The sequence below is a fragment of the Mytilus californianus genome, unplaced genomic scaffold (genome assembly GCF_021869535.1).
Source record: "Mytilus californianus isolate M0D057914Y unplaced genomic scaffold, xbMytCali1.0.p SCAF_6, whole genome shotgun sequence".
Taxonomy (NCBI): Eukaryota; Metazoa; Mollusca; class Bivalvia; order Mytilida; family Mytilidae; genus Mytilus; species Mytilus californianus.
Window position 1 is genome coordinate 15,726,509 of NW_026262712.1, and position 27,721 is coordinate 15,754,229.

Here is a 27,721-nt window from a genome sequence, read left to right on the forward strand (position 1 = left end):
TTTGCATCACATATTATTTTAATACTGAATGGAATTCAAATGTTAAAAGTTAAGAGTTAACAAAGACATTCAAAATCACAATATTGCAGAATTTAAGACACTGTTATACACAGTATAAATATATACCGAGATGATAGGTTTTATCTCAAAACATCTAAAATTGAAAGAATTCTACTTCCATTTAAACATTCAAACTTTAAGGCCATTTAAGATTTCAAAATATACCCACTTTTTACACCACCCTTAATGTTTATTATCTAGAACTCTATTTACAATTTTTTTTTTTTTACAGAGCTCTAGATAATAAAAATATTGGATGTCTGAGGTTAGAGGTATAAGCAAAGACAATTAAATTAAGAATATTGCAAATTAATGACACTTTTAGAGTGTAATAAATGGAGAAGAATAGGTTTTGTCTCCAAATATCTAAAATCAAAACAATTGTACGTCCAATTAAACATTCTGACTTTAAAGTTTTAAATTTCATAAATACATTGGTGAAAAAAAGAAAATTTAAAATATGCCCACTTTTTACACCACCCTTAATGTTTATTATCTAGAACTGTTTAAATTTTGTTTTCATATTATTTTTTACATTTTTTTTAAACAGAGCTCTAGATAATAAAAATATCAGATGTCTAAGGTTAGACACATCAACACAAGCCATGAGTTTGGTTGAAGACAAATTTACCGGTTGCAATAATTGTTCTATTTTTTTCCCCACTCATAATCATAAGTGTTCTCCCTCTCCCACTCTGACCATTCTACATCTTTCTCTCTCTCCCACTGACCATATACAATTATTAAATTTCAGTCATATATTTTCATTGCCAAGAATATTTTGTCTCTGAAGTGTTCATTGTTCAACTATGCTGATAATCTGTTAAGCTTGTTATAAGTTCATCAGTTGAGTCAGTTAGAGACCTAACCTCTGAGATGGTGATGAAGCAGCTGTTATGTTGATTATTGCTCTTGTTAATTTCAAAGTGTTGATAGTTTCGTCTACCCTTTACTCTATGAGTTAATCTTTCTCTTTCCTTATTGTATGTGGTCTGTTTTTACACTTTACTCTATGAGTTAATCTTTCTCTTTTCTTATTCTAGGTGGTCTGTTTTTCTTATGTATACCTTTCAGATGTTTCCAAGTTCATCAGTTCAAAGTTCATCAGTTCAACTGTTCCTCCTCACTACAAACAACAATTTAATTAGTTAATTCAATTGGATAACAAAAATTTTAAAAGAATATGGGAACAGCACTTGAATTTTGAACAAAAAAGTTTTACAGCAATAATGGAGAGCAGTTTAGTACTATTCTGAAAACTTAATGTCACTACCATAGAAATATTTTCCCTGATTTAGGTCCCTCAAGTAGGCTTAGATTAAAAATTCTCAAAACAGCGTCGTTTTGTTCTAATTTCAGATATGCATACAAAAAAGTGAGGTATACGGACAAAAACTAAAAATAACCAAAATACATTGACAATTATTTCATTCTTTTGACGTCTGATAATCTTTTCATAAAATTTTCCTATTTGGTCTCTTTATTTAATACAGCTGATACCTCCAGTTGGAGTCATGTTACCATTATTGCACATATAATGTTCAAGTTGACCATTGGGGTCATCTTGACATTGTTATTAAGTATAAACATTTCAGTTCATAGGTGAATACTCTACAGCAACTGTAGATGAAGAACAACAATAAAAGTAGTTACTTTAATCAACTGGTTATTTCCAGTACATCATGTTCATAAGTTGACTGAGTGAAACAGTTTTTAAGCAGCTCTGTCACATTGCCAACCGAGAAAGATATATTTGTAAACTTCCACATCATTTGGTCTCTGGTGGAGAGTTGTCTCATCGGCAATCAAACCATATCTTCTTTTTATTAGAACATTGTGACATCAGATGGACAGATAATTAATTCGCTAAGGAAGTAAGAATACCAACCTTGTATGAGGTGAGATCCTGCTCCTATGTTTTACTCTCATCAAATAATTCTGCTGGTATGATACTTGTAGCACGATTTGTCGTACATCTGAAACACAGAAAATATGTCTTAGTATTTTGTATCATCTGCATGAACAATATTTATTTATACTTTATACCTTTAAGAATTTTACAGTATTCTGAAAACATTGAGAATACCCTTACAATATTAGAAACAACTTGAGCATATTATTTGGTCTAATACATCACACATTTACCCCAGTAGTACTTTTTTATCAATCCGATCAAATTTGCAAAACAGAATGACAGAATTACAAGAAACTACTAGGTATTTTGAAAATTGACTTTTTTTTGTTTTGAATATTATTATTAATCCGATCAAACTTGAAAAACAGATTGACACAATTTCAAGAAATTACTAGGTATTTTGAAAATATTTTTTGTTTGTTTTGAATATTAAAAGCATATGCTGGCTTCTATTAGAGTGTTGCACAATGGTTCCAATTCCATATTAATTCAGGTGATTGTAATTTTCATCACAATCAACTCACCAGATTCCTTAAGGTAAACACTTACCATTAATTTATCAGAATATTCTTCACAAGTCTAATATCAATATTGTGATGGATCCTTGATATGAGATGTCCAGCATAAATTTTAAGAATTTCTCCTCTCAGGTTGAACATTGAAATCTGGAATAAAAATAATTCATTTTTATGAATTGGCAGTCACATACTTCACATAAAATAATCATTTAAATCAAAACTATTTAATTAAGATTTTTGTATGTTTTTTTTTTTTCAATTTTATAATAAGAAGATAATCAAACTAATTGATTTCATTTGGTCATGCACTGCTATATAGATTTATCCATTGTCAATCCTACCACATCATCTTAATGTCATAGCTAATATGACATTACTGTTAAATACATTTTTTTTCCCTTTTCTATCAATATTATCTATGGCTGTTATTACCCTCCATCAGTGTTATTCAATAAATGATTGTAACAAGATTCTCATTTTGCAAAGAATTCCCTCAGTTTTAACTTGCAGTAAGATGTATGCTTGGTACAGTTGCTACTTTTAAGCTTTTTTCAAGTGCTCACTTGTATTTTTCTTTCACAATTTGATAAACTATTTCCCCTTGTTAGCATTCAATTATTATTTGTTTACTTTGTTAAAAGTTCTGGCTGATTTTACAAATAACCAACAAATCAAAATAACATGCTGCCTTACAATAGATTCTAATGAAATATTAAGCTATTATTTTAATAGGCATTTTCAATGTTTTCAACTGAGGAAATATCAATGTCTTCATCTAAGGAAATGAATTGTCAAAAGTATTTATTGGCAGTTTTGATATAACTTTTCTTTTCGATACATACTAAGTATCTTATCAAGTCATACAAATTTCATAATTCTTCATGTTCAACAATAAAAAAGAAAACCAGAAAAAATTACAAAACATCATCAAAAATATATTAGCCACTAAAAATTTACCTTCCATAAATTTAAATATTCAAGAAGCATCATAAATCAGGAACAAGAAAATCATAAAATAAATCCACACTAACAGGTTTGGCCTTATAATTCAAAATTTAAATTCTGTGCAAATAATACACTTTTTACAGACTTAAACTATATCAATACCTTGTGTTTTTCTTGAGAAAACGTCAGAATATGTAATGAACTGGAAATCTAATCAACTATGTGTTCTGGATAATTTCATTGCAAAAGGAAACGCTGTCTGTCTTCTGAACACTTCATTGCAACTTAGGAACATCTGTTTGTGCTATAGAACATCTGTCTTCTCTATAGAACATTATGTAGGAACATGTCTTCTCTATAGAACATTATGTAGGAACATGTCTTCACTATAGAACATTATGTAGGAACATGTCTTCACTATAGAACATTATGTAGGAACATGTCTTCACTATAGAACATTATGTAGGAACATGTCTTCTCTATAGAACATTATGTAGGAACATGTCTTCTCTATAGAACATTATGTAGGAACGTGTCTTCACTATAAGACATTAAGTAGGAACATGTCTTCACTATAGAACATTATGTAGGAATACGTCTTCACTATAAGACATTATGTAGGAACATGTCTTCACTATAGAACAATATGTAGGAATATGTCTTCACTATAGAACATCTGTCTTCATTAATGTTATTATACAAGCATATAATTTTATTTTAATAGCTATTTAACTTTTAGCATGAGTGTGCCAGTTGTCTGACTGTACATAATCCACCAATCTCATAGAAAACCTTTTAGTATTTCTGTCTTTCGTCTCTTTAGATATCATTGAAAACTTTTGTTGGATCTTTCTTGATATAAAAAAGTCAGTTTCTACACAGAGCTATATTCTATTGTCCTCAATTGCCATGACAATCATTGAAGACTGAATATAGACATCTCAAATAAACACAGTTCTAAAGTTTCACAATTTTCGAAGACTTCACAATAAACATTTTTACAAATTATACAGTGCACTATTCATAATAATAAACAAAATTTTAAATATGCCTACTTTTTACAACATCCTCAATGTTTATTATCTAGAACTCTGTTTACAAACAATTTTGTTTTCATATTATTTTTTGGTATTTTCTTTTTTTTACAGAGCTCTAAATAATAAAAATATCAGATTTTAAAGGTTAGAGGCAAAGTCATTCTAAATCAGAATATTGCAAAATTTAAATGTTAGTTGATTTTCTCAATTTGTTGGTCCATACAGTAACCTATTTTACATCAACATCATTTGGTCTCTGCCAACTGAGAGGAGGATATGTGATATCTTTAGAAGACTTTAAGGTGGGGGTCATAAAAAATAATACAATAATCCCACCTTTTACACCACCCTCAATGTTTATTATCTAGAACTCTGTTTACAAACAGTTTTGTTTTCATATCATTTTTTGGTATTTTCATTTTTTATATTTTTTTTTTTTATATTTTTTTACAGAGCTCTAGATAATAAAAATATCAGATGTTTAAGGTTACAGGTATTAACAAAGTCATTCTAATTCAGAATATTTGCAAAATTTTAATGTTGATTGATTTTCTCATTGTTGAAGTCCATACAATAACCTATTTTACATCAACATCATTTGGTCTCTGTAGGATAGTAATGTCTCGCATCTCTTCATTTCATAACAAATCAATTTGTAGGTTCTATAAAGTGGGCCGATGACGAAGGTAAGGGAAATTTTGACTGCCAACTGAGAGGAGGATATGTTGGCCAGAAATTAAGCCTTGCAACAGGCCACCTACTGACCCCTCAAAGACTTGTGGCAAGGATTCTTTAACATGCAGAGTGGCACTGTCCCTACACATAGGAACTATATACTTTTTAAATTGCCATTCCAATTTTTTGTTTGTTTTAAAAATGATAACTTTAGAAGACTTTAAGGTGGGGGTCATAAAAAATATTACAATAATCCCACCTTTTACACCACCCTCAATGTTTATTATCTAGAACTCTGTTTACAAACAGTTTTGTTTTCATATCATTTTTTGGTATTTTCATTTTTTATATTTTTTTACAGAGCTCTAGATGATAAAAATATCAGATGTTTAAGGTTACAGGTACATGTATTAACAAAGTCATTCTAATTCAGAATATTGCAAAATTTTAATGTTAGTTGATTTTCTCAATTTGTTGAAGTCCATACAGTAACCTATTTTACATCAACATCATTTGGTCTCTGTAGGATAGTAATGTCTCACATCTCTTCTTTTCATAACAAATCAATTTGTAGGTTCTATAAAGTGGGCCAATGACGAAGGTAAGGGAAATTTTGACTGCCAACTGAGGAGGAGGATATGTTGGCCAGAAATTAAGCCTTGCAACAGGCCAACTTCTGACCCCTCAAAGACTTGTGGCAAGGGTTCTTTAACATGCAGAGTGGCACTGTCCCTACACATAGGAACTATATACTTTTTAAATTGCCATTCCAATTTTTTGTTTGTTTTAAAAATGATAATTTTAGAAGACTTTAAGGCGGGGTCATAAAAAATATTACAATAATCCCACCTTTTACACCACCCTCAATGTTTATTATCTAGAACTCTCTTTACAAACAGTTTTGTTTTCATATCATTTTTTGGTATTTTCATTTTTTATATTTTTTTTTTATATTTTTTTACAGAGCTCTAGATAATAAAAATATCAGATGTTTAAGGTTACAGGTATTAACAAAGTCGTTCTAATTCAGAATATTGCAAAATTTTAATGTTAGTTCATTTTCTCAATTTGTTGAAGTCCATACAGTAACCTATTTTACATCAACATCATTTGGTCTCTGTAGGATAGTAATGTCTCACATCTCTTCTTTTCATAACAAATCAATTTGTAGGTTCTATAAAGTGGGCCAATGACGAAGGTAAGGGAAATTTTGACTGCCAACTGAGAGGTGGATATGTTGGCCAGAAATTAAGCCTTGCAACAGGCCACCTACTGACCCCTCAAAGACTTGTGGCAAGGGTTCTTTAACATGCAGAGTGGCACTGTCCCTACACATAGGAACTATATACTTTTTAAATTGCCATTCCAATTTTTTTTGTTTGTTTTAAAAATGATAACTTTAGAAGACTTTAAGGCGGGGGTCATAAAAAATATTACAATAATCCCACCTTTTACACCACCCTCAATGTTTATTATCTAGAACTCTGTTAACAAACAGTTTTGTTTTCATATCATTATTTTGTATTTTCATTTTTTATATTTTTTTTTTATATTTTTTTACAGAGCTCTGGATAATAAAAATATCAGATGTTTAAGGTTACAGGTATTAACAAAGTCATTCTAATTCAGAATATTGCAAAATTTTAATGTTGGTTGATTTTGTCATTGTTGAAGTCCATACAGTAACCTATTTTACATCAACATCATTTGGTCTCTGTAGGATAGTAATGTCTCACATCTCTTCTTTTCATAACAAATCAATTTGTAGGTTCTATAAAGTGGGTAAGGGAAATTTTGACTGCCAACTGAGAGGAGGATATGTTGGCCAGAAATTAAGCCTTGCAACAGGCCACCTACTGACCCCTCAAAGACTTGTGGCAAGGGTTCTTTAACATGCAGAGTGGCACTGTCCCTACACATAGGAACTATATACTTTTTAAATTGCCATTCCAATTTTTTGTTTGTTTTAAAAATGATAATTTTAGAAAACTTTAAGGCGGGGTCATGAAAAATATTACAATAATCCCACCTTTTACACCACCCTCAATGTTTATTATCTAGAACTCTCTTTACAAACAGTTTTGTTTTCATATCATTTTTTGGTATTTTCATTTTTTATATTTTTTTTATATTTTTTTACAGAGTTTTGTTTTCTTATCATTTTTTGGTATTTTCATTTTTTATATTTTTTTTTTATATTTTTTTACAGAGCTCTAGATAATAAAAATATCAGATGTTTAAGGTTACAGGTATTAGCAAAGTCATTCTAATTCAGAATATTGCAAAATTTTAATGTTGGTTGATTTTCTCATTGTTGAAGTCCATACAGTAACCTATTTTACATCAACATCATTTGGTCTCTGTAGGATAGTAATGTCTCACATCTCTTCTTTTCATAACAAATCAATTTGTAGGTTCTATAAAGTGGGCCGATGATGAAGGTAAGGGAAATTTTGACTGCCAACTGAGAGGAGGATATGTTGGCCAGAAATTAAGCCTTGCAACAGGCCACCTACTGACCCCTCAAAGACTTGTGGCAAGGGTTCTTTAACATGCAGAGTGGCACTGTCCCTACACATAGGAACTATATACTTTTTAAATTGCCATTCCAATTTTTTGTTTGTTTTAAAAATGATAATTTTAGAAGACTTTAAGGCGGGGTCATAAAAAATATTACAATAATCCCACCTTTTACACCACCCTCAATGTTTATTATCTAGAACTCTCTTTACAAACAGTTTTGTTTTCATATCATTTTTTGGTATTTTCATTTTTTATATTTTTTTTTTATATTTTTTTACAGAGCTCTAGATAATAAAAATATCAGATGTTTAAGGTTACAGGTATTAACAAAGTCGTTCTAATTCAGAATATTGCAAAATTTTAATGTTAGTTCATTTTCTCAATTTGTTGAAGTCCATACAGTAACCTATTTTACATCAACATCATTTGGTCTCTGTAGGATAGTTGTCTCACATCTCTTCATTTCATAACAAATCAATTTGTAGGTTCTATAAAGTGGGCCAATGACGAAGGTAAGGGAAATTTTGACTGCCAACTGAGAGGAGGATATGTTGGCCAGAAATTAAGCCTTGCAACAGGCCACCTACTGACCCCTCAAAGACTTGTGGCAAGGGTTCTTTAACATGCAGAGTGGCACTGTCCCTACACATAGGAACTATATACTTTTTAAATTGCCATTCCAATTTTTTTTTGTTTGTTTTAAAAATGATAACTTTAGAAGACTTTAAGGCGGGGGTCATAAAAAATATTACAATAATCCCACCTTTTACACCACCCTCAATGTTTATTATCTAGAACTCTCTTTACAAACAGTTTTGTTTTCATATCATTTTTTGGTATTTTCATTTTTTATATTTTTTTTTTATATTTTTTTACAGAGTTTTGTTTTCATATCATTTTTTGGTATTTTCATTTTTTATATTTTTTTTTTATATTTTTTTACAGAGCTCTAGATAATAAAAATATCAGATGTTTAAGGTTACAGGTATTAGCAAAGTCATTCTAATTCAGAATATTGCAAAATTTTAATGTTGGTTGATTTTCTCATTGTTGAAGTCCATACAGTAACCTATTTTACATCAACATCATTTGGTCTCTGTAGGATAGTAATGTCTCACATCTCTTCTTTTCATAACAAATCAATTTGTAGGTTCTATAAAGTGGGCCGATGATGAAGGTAAGGGAAATTTTGACTGCCAACTGAGAGGAGGATATGTTGGCCAGAAATTAAGCCTTGCAACAGGCCACCTACTGACCCCTCAAAGACTTGTGGCAAGGGTTCTTTAACATGCAGAGTGGCACTGTCCCTACACATAGGAACTATATACTTTTTAAATTGCCATTCCAATTTTTTGTTTGTTTTAAAAATGATAATTTTAGAAGACTTTAAGGCGGGGGTCATAAAAAATATTACAATAATCCCACCTTTTACACCACCCTCAATGTTTATTATCTAGAACTCTCTTTACAAACAGTTTTGTTTTCATATCATTTTTTGGTATTTTCATTTTTTATATTTTTTTTTTATATTTTTTTACAGAGCTCTAGATAATAAAAATATCAGATGTTTAAGGTTACAGGTATTAACAAAGTCGTTCTAATTCAGAATATTGCAAAATTTTAATGTTAGTTCATTTTCTCAATTTGTTGAAGTCCATACAGTAACCTATTTTACATCAACATCATTTGGTCTCTGTAGGATAGTTGTCTCACATCTCTTCATTTCATAACAAATCAATTTGTAGGTTCTATAAAGTGGGCCAATGACGAAGGTAAGGGAAATTTTGACTGCCAACTGAGAGGAGGATATGTTGGCCAGAAATTAAGCCTTGCAACAGGCCACCTACTGACCCCTCAAAGACTTGTGGCAAGGGTTCTTTAACATGCAGAGTGGCACTGTCCCTACACATAGGAACTATATACTTTTTAAATTGCCATTCCAATTTTTTTTGTTTGTTTTAAAAATGATAACTTTAGAAGACTTTAAGGCGGGGGTCATAAAAAATATTACAATAATCCCACCTTTTACACCACCCTCAATGTTTATTATCTAGAACTCTGTTAACAAACAGTTTTGTTTTCATATCATTATTTTGTATTTTCATTTTTTATATTTTTTTTTTTATATTTTTTTACAGAGCTCTGGATAATAAAAATATCAGATGTTTAAGGTTACAGGTATTAACAAAGTCATTCTAATTCAGAATATTGCAAAATTTTAATGTTGGTTGATTTTCTCATTGTTGAAGTCCATACAGTAACCTATTTTACATCAACATCATTTGGTCTCTGTATGTAGGATAGTAATGTCTCACATCTCTTCTTTTCATAACAAATCAATTTGTAGGTTCTATAAAGTGGGCCGATGATGAAAGTAAGGGAAATTTTGACTGCCAACTGAGAGGAGGATATGTTGGCCCGAAATTAAGCCTTGCAACAGGCCACCTACTGACCCCTCAAAGACTTGTGGCAAGGGTTCTTTAACATGCAGAGTGGCACTGTCCCTACACATAGGAACTATATACTTTTTAAATTGCCATTCCAATTTTTTGTTTGTTTTAAAATTCATAATTTTAGAAAACTTTAAGGCGGGGTCATAAAAAATATTACAATAATCCCACCTTTTACACCACCCTCAATGTTTATTATCTAGAACTCTCTTTACAAACAGTTTTGTTTTCATATCATTTTTTGGTATTTTCATTTTTTATATATTTTTTTTTTATATTTTTTTACAGAGTTTTGTTTTCATATCATTTTTTGGTATTTTCATTTTTTATATTTTTTTTTTATATTTTTTTACAGAGCTCTAGATAATAAAAATATCAGATGTTTAAGGTTACAGGTATTAGCAAAGTCATTCTAATTCAGAATATTGCAAAATTTTAATGTTGGTTGATTTTTTCATTGTTGACGTCCATACAGTAACCTATTTTACATCAACATCATTTGGTCTCTGTAGGATAGTAATGTCTCACATCTCTTCTTTTCATAACAAATCAATTTGTAGGTTCTATAAAGTGGGCCGATGATGAAGGTAAGGGAAATTTTGACTGCCAACTGAGAGGAGGATATGTTGGCCAGAAATTAAGCCTTGCAACAGGCCACCTACTGACCCCTCAAAGACTTGTGGCAAGGGTTCTTTAACATGCAGAGTGGCACTGTCCCTACACATAGGAACTATATACTTTTTAAATTGCCATTCCAATTTTTTGTTTGTTTTAAAAATGATAATTTTAGAAAACTTTAAGGCGGGGTCATAAAAAATATTACAATAATCCCACCTTTTACACCACCCTCAATGTTTATTATCTAGAACTCTCTTTACAAACAGTTTTGTTTTCATATCATTTTTTGGTATTTTCATTTTTTATATTTTTTTTTTATATTTTTTTACAGAGCTCTAGATAATAAAAATATCAGATGTTTAAGGTTACAGGTATTAACAAAGTCGTTCTAATTCAGAATATTGCAAAATTTTAATGTTAGTTCATTTTCTCAATTTGTTGAAGTCCATACAGTAACCTATTTTACATCAACATCATTTGGTCTCTGTAGGATAGTTGTCTCACATCTCTTCATTTCATAACAAATCAATTTGTAGGTTCTATAAAGTGGGCCAATGACGAAGGTAAGGGAAATTTTGACTGCCAACTGAGAGGAGGATATGTTGGCCAGAAATTAAGCCTTGCAACAGGCCACCTACTGACCCCTCAAAGACTTGTGGCAAGGTTTCTTTAACATGCAGAGTGGCACTGTCCCTACACATAGGAAATATATACTTTTTAAATTGCCATTCCAATTTTTTTTGTTTGTTTTAAAAATGATAACTTTAGAAGACTTTAAGGCCGGGGTCATAAAAAATATTACAATAATCCCACCTTTTACACCACCCTCAATGTTTATTATCTAGAACTCTGTTAACAAACAGTTTTGTTTTCATATCATTATTTTGTATTTTCATTTTTTATATTTTTTTTTTTATATTTTTTTACAGAGCTCTGGATAATAAAAATATCAGATGTTTAAGGTTACAGGTATTAACAAAGTCATTCTAATTCAGAATATTGCAAAATTTTAATGTTGGTTGATTTTCTCATTGTTGAAGTCCATACAGTAACCTATTTTACATCAACATCATTTGGTCTCTGTATGTAGGATAGTAATGTCTCACATCTCTTCTTTTCATAACAAATCAATTTGTAGGTTCTATAAAGTGGGCCGATGATGAAAGTAAGGGAAATTTTGACTGCCAACTGAGAGGAGGATATGTTGGCCCGAAATTAAGCCTTGCAACAGGCCACCTACTGACCCCTCAAAGACTTGTGGCAAGGGTTCTTTAACATGCAGAGTGGCACTGTCCCTACACATAGGAACTATATACTTTTTAAATTGCCATTCCAATTTTTTGTTTGTTTTAAAATTCATAATTTTAGAAAACTTTAAGGCGGGGTCATAAAAAATATTACAATAATCCCACCTTTTACACCACCCTCAATGTTTATTATCTAGAACTCTCTTTACAAACAGTTTTGTTTTCATATCATTTTTTGGTATTTTCATTTTTTATATATTTTTTTTTTATATTTTTTTACAGAGTTTTGTTTTCATATCATTTTTTGGTATTTTCATTTTTTATATTTTTTTTTTATATTTTTTTACAGAGCTCTAGATAATAAAAATATCAGATGTTTAAGGTTACAGGTATTAGCAAAGTCATTCTAATTCAGAATATTGCAAAATTTTAATGTTGGTTGATTTTCTCATTGTTGACGTCCATACAGTAACCTATTTTACATCAACATCATTTGGTCTCTGTAGGATAGTAATGTCTCACATCTCTTCTTTTCATAACAAATCAATTTGTAGGTTCTATAAAGTGGGCCGATGATGAAGGTAAGGGAAATTTTGACTCCCAACTGAGAAGACGATATGTTGGGCAGAAATTAAGCCTTGCAACAGGCCACCTACTGACCCCTCAAAGACTTGTGGCAAGGGTTCTTTAACATGCAGAGTGGCACTGTCCCTACACATAGGAACTATATACTTTTTAAATTGCCATTCCAATTTTTTTTTTTTTTTTAAAAATGATAACTTTAGAAGACTTTAAGGCGGGGGTCATAAAAAATATTACAATAATCCCACCTTTTATACCACCCTCAATGTTTATTATCTAGAACTCTGTTAACAAACAGTTTTGTTTTCATATCATTATTTTGTATTTTCATTTTTTATATTTTTTTTTTATATTTTTTTACAGAGCTCTGGATAATAAAAATATCAGATGTTTAAGGTTACAGGTATTAACAAAGTCATTCTAATTCAGAATATTGCAAAATTTTAATGTTGGTTGATTTTCTCATTGTTGAAGTCCATACAGTAACCTATTTTACATCAACATCATTTGGTCTCTGTATGTAGGATAGTAATGTCTCACATCTCTTCTTTTCATAACAAATCAATTTGTAGGTTCTATAAAGTGGGCCGATGATGAAGGTAAGGGAAATTTTGACTGCCAACTGAGAGGAGGATATGTTGGCCCGAAATTAAGCCTTGCAACAGGCCACCTACTGACCCCTTAAAGACTTGTGGCAAGGGTTTTTTAACATGCAGAGTGGCACTGTCCCTACACATAGGAACTATATACTTTTTAAATTGCCATTCCAATTTTTTGTTTGTTTTAAAATTCATAATTTTAGAAAACTTTAAGGCGGGGTCATAAAAAATATTACAATAATCCCACCTTTTACACCACCCTCAATGTTTATTATCTAGAACTCTCTTTACAAACAGTTTTGTTTTCATATCATTTTTTGGTATTTTCATTTTTTATATATTTTTTTTTTATATTTTTTTACAGAGTTTTGTTTTCATATCATTTTTTGGTATTTTCATTTTTTATATTTTTTTTTTATATTTTTTTACAGAGCTCTAGATAATAAAAATATCAGATGTTTAAGGTTACAGGTATTAGCAAAGTCATTCTAATTCAGAATATTGCAAAATTTTAATGTTGGTTGATTTTCTCATTGTTGAAGTCCATACAGTAACCTATTTTACATCAACATCATTTGGTCTCTGTAGGATAGTAATGTCTCACATCTCTTCTTTTCATAACAAATCAATTTGTAGGTTCTATAAAGTGGGCCGATGATGAAGGTAAGGGAAATTTTGACTCCCAACTGAGAAGACGATATGTTGGGCAGAAATTAAGCCTTGCAACAGGCCACCTACTGACCCCTCAAAGACTTGTGGCAAGGGTTCTTTAACATGCAGAGTGGCACTGTCCCTACACATAGAAACTATACTTTCTAAATTACCATTCCAATTTTTGTTTGTTTTAAACATGATAACTTTAGAAGACTTTAATTGATTGTTGTTGCTTGGTTGCTTAACATCCAGTGGCAAATATTTCATACATATTCAGGACAAGAACAAGTTAACAATAAGTACAATAGGTAGGTTCCGTGATAGGGGCTTCCTGGATTAAGGTGAGAGAAATTTAGACTGCCACGGGAAATGAAGTTATATTGGATAGGGACAGAAATTTAGATTTGCAACAGGTCACCTACGGACCCCTCAAAGAGTTGTTGCAAGGGTTCTTAACGTGCAAAGAGCGAGGCACTCTCTTTACATGAGGCATAGGATTTAAAGTCCTCATTCTTACCGGACGTGGCTGTAAATTTGAAAATCCCGCACAGCCAAACGGACGCCCCACTTTAGCAAGGGTTTTACTGCCGGTCGGAGGAAGACCAATGGTGACCATACTTCTATTCCCCAGTCACCCTTGGGGGTTAGAAGACTTTAAGGCGGGGGTCATAAAAAATATTACAATAATCCCACCTTTTACACCACCCTCAATGTTTATTATCTAGAACTCTGTTTACAAACAGTTTTGTTTTCATATCATTTTTTGGTATTTTCATTTTTTATATTTTTTTTTTATATTTTTTTACAGAGCTCTAGATAATAAAAATATCAGATGTTTAAGGTTACAGGTATTAACAAAGTCATTCTAATTCAGAATATTGCAAAATTTTAATGTTGGTTGATTTTCTCATTGTTGAAGTCCATACAGTAACCTATTTTACATCAACATCATTTGGTCTCTGTAGGATAGTAATGTCTCACATCTCTTCTTTTCATAACAAATCAATTTGTAGGTTCCATAAAGTGGGCCGATGATGAAGGTAAGGGAAATTTTGACTCCCAACTGAGAGGACGATATGTTGGGCAGAAATTAAGCCTTGCAACAGGCCACCTACTGACCCCTCAAAGACTTGTGGCAAGGGTTCTTTAACATGCAGAGTGGCACTGTCCCTACACATAGAAACTATACTTTCTAAATTGCCATTCCAATTTTTGTTTGTTTTAAACATGATAACTTTAGAAGACTTTGATTGTTGTTGCTTGTTGGTTGCTTAACATCCAGTGGCAAATATTTCATACATATTCAGGACAAGAACAAGTTAACAATAAGTACAATAGGTAGGTTCCGTGATAGGGGCTTCCTGGATTAAGGTGAGAGAAATTTAGACTGCCACGGGAAATGAAGTTATATTGGATAGGGACAGAAATTTAGATTTGCAACAGGTCACCTACGGACCCCTCAAAGAGTTGTTGCAAGGGTTCTTAACGTGCAAAGAGCGAGGCACTCTCTTTACATGAGGCATAGGATTTAAAGTCCTCATTCTTACCGGATGTGGCTGTAAATTTGAATATCCCGCACAGCCAAACGGACGCCCCACTTTAGCAAGGGTTTTACTGCCGGTCGGAGGAAGACCAATGGTGACCATACTTCTATTCCCCAGTCACCCTTGGGGGTTAGAAGACTTTAAGGCGGGGGTCATAAAAAATATTACAATAATCCCACCTTTTACACCACCCTCAATGTTTATTATCTAGAACTCTGTTTACAAACAGTTTTGTTTTCATATCATTTTTTGGTATTTTCATTTTTTATATTTTTTTTTTATATTTTTTACAGAGCTCTAGATAATAAAAATATCAGATGTTTAAGGTTACAGGTATTAACAAAGTCATTCTAATTCAGAATATTGCAAAATTTTAATGTTGGTTGATTTTCTCATTGTTGAAGTCCATACAGTAACCTATTTTACATCAACATCATTTGGTCTCTGTAGGATAGTAATGTCTCACATCTCTTCTTTTCATAACAAATCAATTTGTAGGTTCTATAAAGTGGGCCGATGATGAAGGTAAGGGAAATTGTGACTCCCAACTGAGAGGACGATATGTTGGGCAGAAATTAAGCCTTGCAACAGGCCACCTACTGACCCCTCAAAGACTTGTGGCAAGGGTTCTTTAACATGCAGAGTGGCACTGTCCCTACACATAGAAACTATACTTTCTAAATTGCCATTCCAATTTTTGTTTGTTTTAAACATGATAACTTTAGAAGATTTTAATTGATTGTTGTTGATTGTTGGTTGCTTAACATCCAGTGGCAAATATTTCATACATATTCAGGACAAGAACAAGTTAACAATAAGTACAATAGGTAGGTTCCGTAATAGGGGCTTCCTGGATTAAGGTCAGAGAAATTAAGACTGCCACGGGAAATGAAGTTATATTGGATAGGGACAGAAATTTAGATTTGCAACAGGTCACCTACGGACCCCTCAAAGAGTTGTTGCAAGGGTTCTTAACGTGCAAAGAGCGAGGCACTCTCTTTACATGAGGCATAGGATTTAAAGTCCTCATTCTTACCAGACGTGGCTGTAAATTTGAATATCCCGCACAGCCAAACGGACGCCCCACTTTAGCAAGGGTTTTACTGCCGGTCGGAGGAAGACCAATGGTGACCATACTTCTATTCCCCAGTCACCCTTGGGGGTTAGAAGACTTAAAGGCGGGGGTCATAAAAAAATATTACAATAATCCCACCTTTTACACCACCCTCAATGTTTATTATCTAGAACTCTGTTTACAAACAGTTTTGTTTTCATATCATTTTTTGGTATTTTCATTTTTTATATTTTTTTTTTATATTTTTTTAGAGTTTTGTTTTCATATCATTTTTTGGTATTTTCATTTTTTATATATTTTTTTTATATTTTTTTACAGAGCTCTAGATAATAAAAATATCAGATGTTTAAGGTTACAGGTATTAACAAAGTCATTCTAATTCAGAATATTGCAAAATTTTAATTTTAGTTGATTTTCTCAATTTGTTGAAGTCCATACAGTAACCTATTTTACATCAACATCATTTGGTCTCTGTAGGACAGTAATGTCTCACATCTCTTCTTTTCATAACAAATCAATTTGTAGGTTCTATAAAGTGGGCCGATGATGAAGGTAAGGGAAATTTTGACTCCCAACTGAGAGGACGATATGTTGGCCAGAAATTAAGCCTTGCAACAGGCCACCTACTGACCCCTCAAAGACTTGTGGCAAGGGTTCTTTAACATGCAGAGTGGCACTGTCCCTACACATAGGAACTATATACTTTTTAAATTGCCATTCCAATTTTTTGTTTGTTTTAAAAATGATAATTTTAGAAGACTTTAAGGCGGGTCATAAAAAATATTACAATAATCCCACCTTTTACACCACCCTCAATGTTTATTATCTAGAACTCTCTTTACAAACAGTTTTGTTTTCATATCATTTTTTGGTATTTTCATTTTTTATATTTTTTTTTTATATTTTTTTACAGAGCTCTAGATAATAAAAATATCAGATGTTTAAGGTTACAGGTATTAACAAAGTCGTTCTAATTCAGAATATTGCAAAATTTTAATGTTAGTTGATTTTCTCAATTTGTTGAAGTCCATACAGTAACCTATTTTACATCAACATCATTTGGTCTCTGTAGGATAGTTGTCTGGCATCTCTTCATTTCATAACAAATCAATTTGTAGGTTCTATAAAGTGGGCCGATGACGAAGGTAAGGGAAATTTTGACTGCCAACTGAGAGGAGGATATGTTGGCCAGAAATTAAGCCTTGCAACAGGCCACCTACTGACCCCTCAAAGACTTGTGGCAAGGGTTCTTTAACATGCAGAGTGGCACTGTCCCTACACATAGAAACTATACTTTCTAAATTGCCATTCCAATTTTTGTTTGTTTTAAACATGATAACTTTAGAAGACTTTAATTGATTGTTGTTGATTGTTGGTTGCTTAACATCCAGTGGCAAATATTTCATACATATTCAGGACAAGAACAAGTTAACAATAAGTACAATAGGTAGGTTCCGTAATAGGGGCTTCCTGGATTAAGGTCAGAGAAATTTAGACTGCCACGGGAAATGAAGTTATATTGGATAGGGACAGAAATTTAGATTTGCAACAGGTCACCTACGGACCCCTCAAAGAGTTGTTGCAAGGGTTCTTAACGTGCAAAGAGCGAGGCACTCTCTTTACATGAGGCATAGGATTAAAAGTCCTCATTCTTACCAGACGTGGCTGTAAATTTGAATATCCCGCACAGCCAAACGGACGCCCCACTTTAGCAAGGGTTTTACTGCCGGTCGGAGGAAGACCAATGGTGACCATACTTCTATTCCCCAGTCACCTTTGGGGGTTAGAAGACTTTAAGGCGGGGGTCATAAAAAATATTACAATAATCCCACCTTTTACACCACCCTCAATGTTTATTATCTAGAACTCTGTTTACAAATGATTTTGTTTTCATATATTATTTTTTGGTATTTTCAATTTTTATATATTTTTTTTTTATATTTTTTTACAGAGCTCTAGATAATAAAAATATCAGATGTTAAAGGTTAGAGGCAAAGTCATTCTAATTCAGAATATTGCAAAGTTTTAATGTTAGTGGATTTTCTCATTGTTGAAGTTCATACAGTAACGTGCAACTTCATTTGGTCTCTGTAGGATAGTTGTCTCACATCTCTTCATTTCATTACAAATCAATTTGTAGGTTCTATAAAGTGGGCCGATGATGAAGGTAAGGGAAATTTTGACTGCCAACTGAGGGGAGGATATGTTGGACAGAAATTAAGCCTTGCAACAGGCCACCTACTGACCCCTCAAAGACTTGTGGCAGTTGTTCTTTAACGTGCAGAGTGGCACTGTCCCTATACATAGGAACTATATACTTTTTAAATTGCCATTCCAATTTTTGTTTGTTTTAAAAATGATAACTTTAGAAGACTTTAAGGCGGGGGTCATAAAAAATATTACAATAATCCCACCTTTTACACCACCCTCAATGTTTATTATCTAGAACTCTATTTACAAACAATTTTGTTTTCATATATTTTTTGGTATTTTCAATTTTTATATATTTTTTTTATATTTTTTTACAGAGCTCTAGATAATAAAAATATCGGATGTTAAAGGTTACAGGTATGAACAAAGTCATTCCAATTCAAAATATTGCAAAATTTTAATGTTGGTTGATTTTCTCATTGTTGAAGTCCATACAGTAACCTATTTTACATCAACATCATTTGGTCTCTGTAGGATAGTTGTCTGGCATCTCTTCATTTCATAACAAATCAATTTGTAGGTTTTATAAAGTGGGCCGATGACGAAGGTAAGGGAAATTTTGACTGCCAACTGAGAGGAGGATATGTTGGCCAGAAATTAAGCCTTGCAACAGGCCACCTACTGACCCCTCAAAGACTTGTGGCAAGGGTTCTTTAACATGCAGAGTGGCACTGTCCCTACACATAGGAACTATATACTTTTTAAATTGCCATTCCAATTTTTTGTTTGTTTTAAAAATGATAACTTTAGAAGACTTTAAGGCGGGGGTCATAAAAAATATTACAATAATCCCACCTTTTACACCACCCTCAATGTTTATTATCTAGAACTCTCTTTACAAACAGTTTTGTTTTCATATCATTTTTTGGTATTTTCATTTTTTATATATTTTTTTTTATATTTTTTTACAGAGCTCTATATAATAAAAATATCAGATGTTTAAGGTTACAGGTATTAACAAAGTCATTCTAATTCAGAATATTGCAAAATTTTAATGTTGGTTGATTTTCTCATTGTTGAAGTCCATACAGTAACCTATTTTACATCAACATCATTTGGTCTCTGTAGGATAGTAATGTCTCACATCTCTTCTTTTCATAACAAATCAATTTGTAGGTTCTATAAAGTGGGCCGATGATGAAGGTAAGGGAAATTTTGACTCCCAACTGAGAAGACGATATGTTGGGCAGAAATTAAGCCTTGCAACAGGCCACCTACTGACCCCTCAAAGACTTGTGGCAAGGGTTCTTTAACATGCAGAGTGGCACTGTCCCTACACATAGAAACTATACTTTCTAAATTGCCATTCCAATTTTTGTTTGTTTTAAACATGATAACTTTAGAAGACTTTAATTGATTGTTGTTGCTTGTTCGTTGCATAACATCCAGTGGCAAATATTTCATACATATTCAGGACAAGAACAAGTTAACAATAAGTACAATAGGTAGGTTCCGTAATAGGGGCTTCCTGGATTAAGGTCAGAGAAATTTAGACTGCCACGGGAAATGAAGTTATATTGGATAGGGACAGAAATTTAGATTTGCAACAGGTCACCTACGGACCCCTCAAAGAGTTGTTGCAAGGGTTCTTAACGTGCAAAGAGCAAGGCACTCTCTTTACATGAGGCATAGGATTTAAAGTCCTCATTCTTACCGGACGTGGCTGTAAATTTGAATATCCCGCACAGCCAAACGGACGCCCCACTTTAGCAAGGGTTTTACTGCCGGTCGGAGGAAGACCAATGGTGACCATACTTCTATTCCCCAGTCACCCTTGGGGGTTAGAAGACTTTAAGGCGGGGGTCATAAAAAATATTACAATAATCCCACCTTTTACACCACCCTCAATGTTTATTATCTAGAACTCTGTTTACAAACAGTTTTGTTTTCATATCATTTTTTGGTATTTTCATTTTTTATATTTTTTTTTTATATTTTTTTACAGAGTTTTGTTTTCATATCATTTTTTGGTATTTTCATTTTTTATATTTTTTTTTATATTTTTTTACAGAGCTCTATATAATAAAAATATCAGATGTTTAAGGTTACAGGTATTAACAAAGTCATTCTAATTCAGAATATTGCAAAATTTTAATGTTGGTTGATTTTCTCATTGTTGAAGTCCATACAGTAACCTATTTTACATCAACATCATTTGGTCTCTGTAGGATAGTAATGTCTCACATCTCTTCTTTTCATAACAAATCAATTTGTAGGTTCTATAAAGTGGGCCGATGATGAAGGTAAGGGAAATTTTGACTCCCAACTGAGAAGACGATATGTTGGGCAGAAATTAAGCCTTGCAACAGGCCACCTACTGACCCCTCAAAAACTTGTGGCAAGGGTTCTTTAACATGCAGAGTGGCACTGTCCCTACACATAGAAACTATACTTTCTAAATTGCCATTCCAATTTTTGTTTGTTTTAAACATGATAACTTTAGAAGACTTTAATTGATTGTTGTTGCTTAACATCCAGTGGCAAATATTTCATACATATTCAGGACAAGAACAAGTTAACAATAAGTACAATAGGTAGGTTCCGTAATAGGGGCTTCCTGGATTAAGGTCAGAGAAATTTAGACTGCCACGGGAAATGAAGTTATATTGGATAGGGACAGAAATTTAGATTTGCAACAGGTCACCTACGGACCCCTCAAAGAGTTGTTGCAAGGGTTCTTAACGTGCAAAGAGCGAGGCACTCTCTTTACATGAGGCATAGGATTTAAAGTCCTCATTCTTACCGGACGTGGCTGTAAATTTGAATATCCCGCACAGCCAAACGGACGCCCCACTTTAGCAAGGGTTTTACTGCCGGTCGGAGGAAGACCAATGGTGACCATACTTCTATTCCCCAGTCACCCTTGGGGGTTAGAAGACTTTAAGGCGGGGGTCATAAAAAATATTACAATAATCCCACCTTTTACACCACCCTCAATGTTTATTATCTAGAACTCTCTTTACAAACAGTTTTGTTTTCATATCATTTTTTGGTATTTTCATTTTTTATATTTTTTTTTTATATTTTTTTACAGAGTTTTGTTTTCATATCATTTTTTGGTATTTTCATTTTTTATATTTTTTTTTATATTTTTTTACAGAGCTCTAGATAATAAAAATATCAGATGTTTAAGGTTACAGGTATTAACAAAGTCATTCTAATTCAGAATATTGCAAAATTTTAATGTTGGTTGATTTTCTCATTGTTGAAGTCCATACAGTAACCTATTTTACATCAATATCATTTGGTCTCTGTAGGATAGTAATGTCTCACATCTCTTCTTTTCATAACAAATCAATTTGTAGGTTCTATAAAGTGGGCCGATGATGAAGGTAAGGGAAATTTTGACTCCCAACTGAGAAGACGATATGTTGGGCAGAAATTAAGCCTTGCAACAGGCCACCTACTGACCCCTCAAAGACTTGTGGCAAGGGTTCTTTAACATGCAGAGTGGCACTGTCCCTACACATAGAAACTATACTTTCTAAATTGCCATTCCAATTTTTGTTTGTTTTAAACATGATAACTTTAGAAGACTTTAATTGATTGTTGTTGATTGTTGGTTGCTTAACATCCAGTGGCAAATATTTCATACATATTCAGGACAAGAACAAGTTAACAATAAGTACAATAGGTAGGTTCCGTAATAGGGGCTTCCTGGATTAAGGTCAGAGAAATTTAGACTGCCACGGGAAATGAAGTTATATTGGATAGGGACAGAAATTTAGATTTGCAACAGGTCACCTACGGACCCCTCAAAGAGTTGTTGCAAGGGTTCTTAACGTGCAAAGAGCGAGGCACTCTCTTTACATGAGGCATAGGATTTAAAGTCCTCATTCTTACCTGACGTGGCTGTAAATTTGAATATCCCGCACAGCCAAACGGACGCCCCACTTTAGCAAGGGTTTTACTGCCGGTCGGAGGAAGACCAATGGTGACCATACTTCTATTCCCCAGTCACCCTTGGGGGTTAGAAGACTTTAAGGCGGGGGTCATAAAAAATATTACAATAATCCCACCTTTTACACCACCCTCAATGTTTATTATCTAGAACTCTCTTTACAAACAGTTTTGTTTTCATATCATTTTTTGGTATTTTCATTTTTTATATTTTTTTACAGAGCTCTAGATAATAAAAATATCAGATGTTTAAGGTTACAGGTATTAACAAAGTCATTCTAATTCAGAATATTGCAAAATTTTAATGTTGGTTGATTTTCTCATTGTTGAAGTCCATACAGTAACCTATTTTACATCAACATCATTTGGTCTCTGTAGGATAGTAATGTCTCACATCTCTTCTTTTCATAACAAATCAATTTGTAGGTTCTATAAAGTGGGCCGATGATGAAGGTAAGGGAAATTTTGACTCCCAACTGAGAAGACGATATGTTGGGCAGAAATTAAGCCTTGCAACAGGCCACCTACTGACCCCTCAAAGACTTGTGGCAAGGGTTCTTTAACATGCAGAGTGGCACTGTCCCTACACATAGGAACTATATACTTTTTAAATTGCCATTCCAATTTTTTGTTTGTTTTAAAAATGATAACTTTAGAAGACTTTAAGGCGGGGGTCATAAAAAATATTACAATAATCCCACCTTTTACACCACCCTCAATGTTTATTATCTAGAACTCTCTTTACAAACAGTTTTGTTTTCATATCATTTTTTGGTATTTTCATTTTTTATATTTTTTTTTTATATTTTTTTACAGAGCTCTAGATAATAAAAATATCAGATGTTTAAGGTTACAGGTATTAACAAAGTCATTCTAATTCAGAATATTGCAAAATTTTAATGTTGGTTGATTTTCTCATTGTTGAAGTCCATACAGTAACCTATTTTACATCAACATCATTTGGTCTCTGTAGGATAGTAATGTCTCACATCTCTTCTTTTCATAACAAATCAATTTGTAGGTTCTATAAAGTGGGCCGATGATGAAGGTAAGGGAAATTTTGACTCCCAACTGAGAGGACGATATGTTGGGCAGAAATTAAGCCTTGCAACAGGCCACCTACTGACCCCTCAAAGACTTGTGGCAAGGGTTCTTTAACATGCAGAGTGGCACTGTCCCTACACATAGAAACTTATAATACTTTCTAAATTGCCATTCCAATTTTTGTTTGTTTTAAACATGATAACTTTAGAAGACTTTAATTGATTGTTGTTGATTGTTGGTTGCTTAACATCCAGTGGCAAATATTTCATACATATTCAGGACAAGAACAAGTTAACAATAAGTACAATAGGTAGGTTCCGTAATAGGGGCTTCCTGGATTAAGGTCAGAGAAATTTAGACTGCCACGGGAAATGAAGTTATATTTGATAGGGACAGAAATTTAGATTTGCAACAGGTCACCTACGGACCCCTCAAAGAGTTGTTGCAAGGGTTCTTAACGTGCAAAGAGCGAGGCACTCTCTTTACATGAGGCATAGGATTTAAAGTCTTCATTCTTACCGGACGTGGCTGTAAATTTGAATATCCCGCACAGCCAAACGGACGCCCCACTTTAGCAAGGGTTTTACTGCCTGTCGGAGGAAGACCAATGGTGACCATACTTCTATTCCCCAGTCACCCTTGGGGGTTAGAAGACTTTAAGGCGGGGGTCATAAAAAATATTACAATAATCCCACCTTTTACACCACCCTCAATGTTTATTATCTAGAACTCTCTTTACAAACAGTTTTGTTTTCATATCATTTTTTGGTATTTTCATTTTTTATATTTTTTTTTTATATTTTTTTACAGAGCTCTAGATAATAAAAATATCAGATGTTTAAGGTTACAGGTATTAACAAAGTCATTCTAATTCAGAATATTGCAAAATTTTAATGTTGGTTGATTTTCTCATTGTTGAAGTCCATACAGTAACCTATTTTACATCAACATCATTTGGTCTCTGTAGGATAGTAATGTCTCACATCTCTTCTTTTCATAACAAATCAATTTGTAGGTTCTATAAAGTGGGCCGATGATGAAGGTAAGGGAAATTTTGACTCCCAACTGAGAGGACGATATGTTGGGCAGAAATGAAGCCTTGCAACAGGCCACCTACTGACCCCTCAAAGACTTGTGGCAAGGGTTCTTTAACATGCAGAGTGGCACTGTCCCTACACATAGAAACTATACTTTCTAAATTGCCATTCCAATTTTTGTTTGTTTTAAACATGATAACTTTAGAAGACTTTAATTGATTGTTGTTGATTGTTGGTTGCTTAACATCCAGTGGCAAATATTTCATACATATTCAGGACAAGAACAAGTTAACAATAAGTACAATAGGTAGGTTCCGTGATAGGGGCTTCCTGGATTAAGGTCAGAGAAATTTAGACTGCCACGGGAAATGAAGTTATATTGGATAGGGACAGAAATTTAGATTTGCAACAGGTCACCTACGGACCCCTCAAAGAGTTGTTGCAAGGGTTCTTAACGTGCAAAGAGCGAGGCACTCTCTTTACATGAGGCATAGGATTTAAAGTCCTCATTCTTACCGGATGTGGCTGTAAATTTGAATATTCGCACAGCCAAACGGATGCCCCACTTTAGCAAGGGTTTTACTGCCGGTCGGAGGAAGACCAATGGTGACCATACTTCTATTCCCCAGTCACCCTTGGGGGTTAGAAGACTTTAAGGCAGGGGTCATAAAAAATATTACAATAATCCCACCTTTTACACCACCCTCAATGTTTATTATCTAGAACTCTGTTTACAAACAGTTTTGTTTTCATATCATTTTTTGGTATTTTCATTTTTTATATTTTTTTTTTATATTTTTTTACAGAGCTCTAGATAATAAAAATATCAGATGTTTAAGGTTACAGGTATTAACAAAGTCATTCTAATTCAGAATATTGCAAAATTTTAATGTTGGTTGATTTTCTCATTGTTGAAGTCCATACAGTAACCTATTTTACATCAACATCATTTGGTCTCTGTAGGATAGTAATGTCTCACATCTCTTCTTTTCATAACAAATCAATTTGTAGGTTCTATAAAGTGGGCCGATGATGAAGGTAAAGGAAATTTTGACTCCCAACTGAGAGGACGATATGTTGTGCAGAAATTAAGCCTTGCAACAGGCCACCTACTGACCCCTCAAAGACTTGTGGCAAGGGTTCTTTAACATGCAGAGTGGCACTGTCCCTACACATAGAAACTATACTTTCTAAATTGCCATTCCAATTTTTGTTTGTTTTAAACATGATAACTTTAGAAGACTTTAATTGATTGTTGTTGATTGTTGGTTGCTTAACATCCAGTGGCAAATATTTCATACATATTCAGGACAAGAACAAGTTAACAATAAGTACAATAGGTAGGTTCCGTAATAGGGGCTTCCTGGATTAAGGTCAGAGAAATTTAGACTGCCACGGGAAATGAAGTTATATTTGATAGGGACAGAAATTTAGATTTGCAACAGGTCACCTACAGACCCCTCAAAGAGTTGTTGCAAGGGTTCTTAACGTGCAAAGAGCGAGGCACTCTCTTTACATGAGGCATAGGATTTAAAGTCTTCATTCTTACCGGACGTGGCTGTAAATTTGAATATCCCGCACAGCCAAACGGACGCCCCACTTTAGCAAGGGTTTTACTGCCGGTCGGAGGAAGACCAATGGTGACCATACTTCTATTCCCCAGTCACCCTTGGGGGTTAGAAGACTTTAAGGCGGGGGTCATAAAAAATATTACAACAATCCCACCTTTTACACCACCCTCAATGTTTATTATCTAGAACTCTCTTTACAAACAGTTTTGTTTTCATATCATTTTTTGGTATTTTCATTTTTTATATTTTTTTTTTATATTTTTTTACAGAGTTTTGTTTTCATATCATTTTTTGGTATTTTCATTTTTTATATATTTTTTTTATATTTTTTTACAGAGCTCTAGATAATAAAAATATCAGATGTTTAAGGTTACAGGTATTAACAAAGTCATTCTAATTCAGAATACAGTGTATTGCAAAATTTTAATTTTAGTTGATTTTCTCAATTTGTTGAAGTCCATACAGTAACCTATTTTACATCAACTTCATTTGGTCTCTGTAGGATAGTTGTCTCACATCTCTTCTTTTCATAACAAATCAATTTGTAGGTTCTATAAAGTGGGCCGATGATGAAGGTAAGGGAAATTTTGACTCCCAACTGAGAGGACGATATGTTGGGCAGAAATTAAGCCTTGCAACAGGCCACCTACTGACCCCTCAAAGACTTGTGGCAAGGGTTCTTTAACATGCAGAGTGGCACTGTCCCTACACATAGGAACTATACTTTCTAAATTGCCATTCCAATTTTTGTTTGTTTTAAACATGATTACTTTAGAAGACTTTAAAGCGGTTGTCATAAAAAATATTACAATAATCCCACCTTTTACACCACCCTCAATGTTTATTATCTAGAACTCTGTTTACAAACAGTTTTGTTTTCATATCATTTTTTGGTATTTTCATTTTTTATATTTTTTTTTTATATTTTTTTACAGAGCTCTAGATAATAAAAATATCAGATGTTTAAGGTTACAGGTATTAACAAAGTCATTCTAATTCAGAATATTGCAAAATTTTAATGTTAGTTGATTTTCTCAATTTGTTGAAGTCCATACAGTAACCTATTTTACATCAACATCATTTGGTCTCTGTAGGATAGTAATGTCTCACATCTCTTCTTTTCATAACAAATCAATTTGTAGGTTCTATAAAGTGGGCCGATGATGAAGGTAAGGGAAATTTTGACTCCCAACTGAGAGGACGATATGTTGTGCAGAAATTAAGCCTTGCAACAGGCCACCTACTGACCCCTCAAAGACTTGTGGCAAGGGTTCTTTAACATGCAGAGTGGCACTGTCCCTACACATAGAAACTATACTTTCTAAATTGCCATTCCAATTTTTGTTTGTTTTAAACATGATAACTTTAGAAGACTTTAATTGATTGTTGTTGATTGTTGGTTGCTTAACATCCAGTGGCAAATATTTCATACATATTCAGGACAAGAACAAGTTAACAATAAGTACAATAGGTAGGTTCCGTAATAGGGGCTTCCTGGATTAAGGTCAGAGAAATT

General features: G+C 33.0%; 3 long non-coding RNA genes across 18 annotated transcripts; 2 read left to right on the forward strand and 1 right to left on the reverse strand.

Annotated features, from left to right (window-relative positions):
• LOC127705909 (uncharacterized) lies at positions 1–26,776 on the reverse strand. 5 transcript variants are annotated; one of them, XR_007984089.1, is made up of 12 exons: positions 26,675–26,776; positions 24,711–25,564; positions 23,255–23,672; positions 17,482–18,274; positions 14,517–14,755; positions 12,641–12,818; positions 11,199–11,375; positions 9,517–9,935; positions 3,601–5,232; positions 2,525–2,640; positions 1,949–2,036; positions 1–1,186 (listed from the first exon to the last, which is right to left on the reverse strand). It is a non-coding gene; the product is annotated as an uncharacterized LOC127705909 (long non-coding RNA). The 5 variants fall into 5 exon arrangements; XR_007984090.1 differs by lacking the exon at positions 14,517–14,755 and adding an exon at positions 15,547–15,784 and having other exon boundaries at positions 17,482–17,658; positions 23,078–23,672; XR_007984088.1 differs by lacking the exons at positions 12,641–12,818; positions 14,517–14,755; positions 17,482–18,274; positions 23,255–23,672 and adding an exon at positions 19,868–20,967.
• On the forward strand, positions 5,096–15,076 carry LOC127705910 (uncharacterized). Of its 10 annotated transcripts, none has more exons than XR_007984102.1 (6): positions 5,096–5,161; positions 7,592–7,986; positions 9,845–10,020; positions 10,684–11,105; positions 12,967–13,169; positions 14,864–15,076. It is a non-coding gene; the product is annotated as an uncharacterized LOC127705910 (long non-coding RNA). The 10 variants fall into 10 exon arrangements; XR_007984094.1 differs by lacking the exons at positions 5,096–5,161; positions 7,592–7,986 and adding exons at positions 5,239–5,375; positions 6,565–6,918 and having other exon boundaries at positions 9,419–10,020; XR_007984095.1 differs by lacking the exon at positions 5,096–5,161 and adding an exon at positions 5,559–5,751.
• On the forward strand, positions 16,574–20,879 carry LOC127705913 (uncharacterized). 3 transcript variants are annotated; one of them, XR_007984105.1, is made up of 2 exons: positions 16,574–16,793; positions 20,698–20,879. It is a non-coding gene; the product is annotated as an uncharacterized LOC127705913 (long non-coding RNA). The 3 variants fall into 3 exon arrangements; XR_007984104.1 differs by lacking the exon at positions 16,574–16,793 and adding an exon at positions 17,253–17,388; XR_007984106.1 differs by lacking the exon at positions 16,574–16,793 and adding an exon at positions 18,268–18,426.
• Positions 26,777–27,721: the final 945 nt, after the last annotated feature.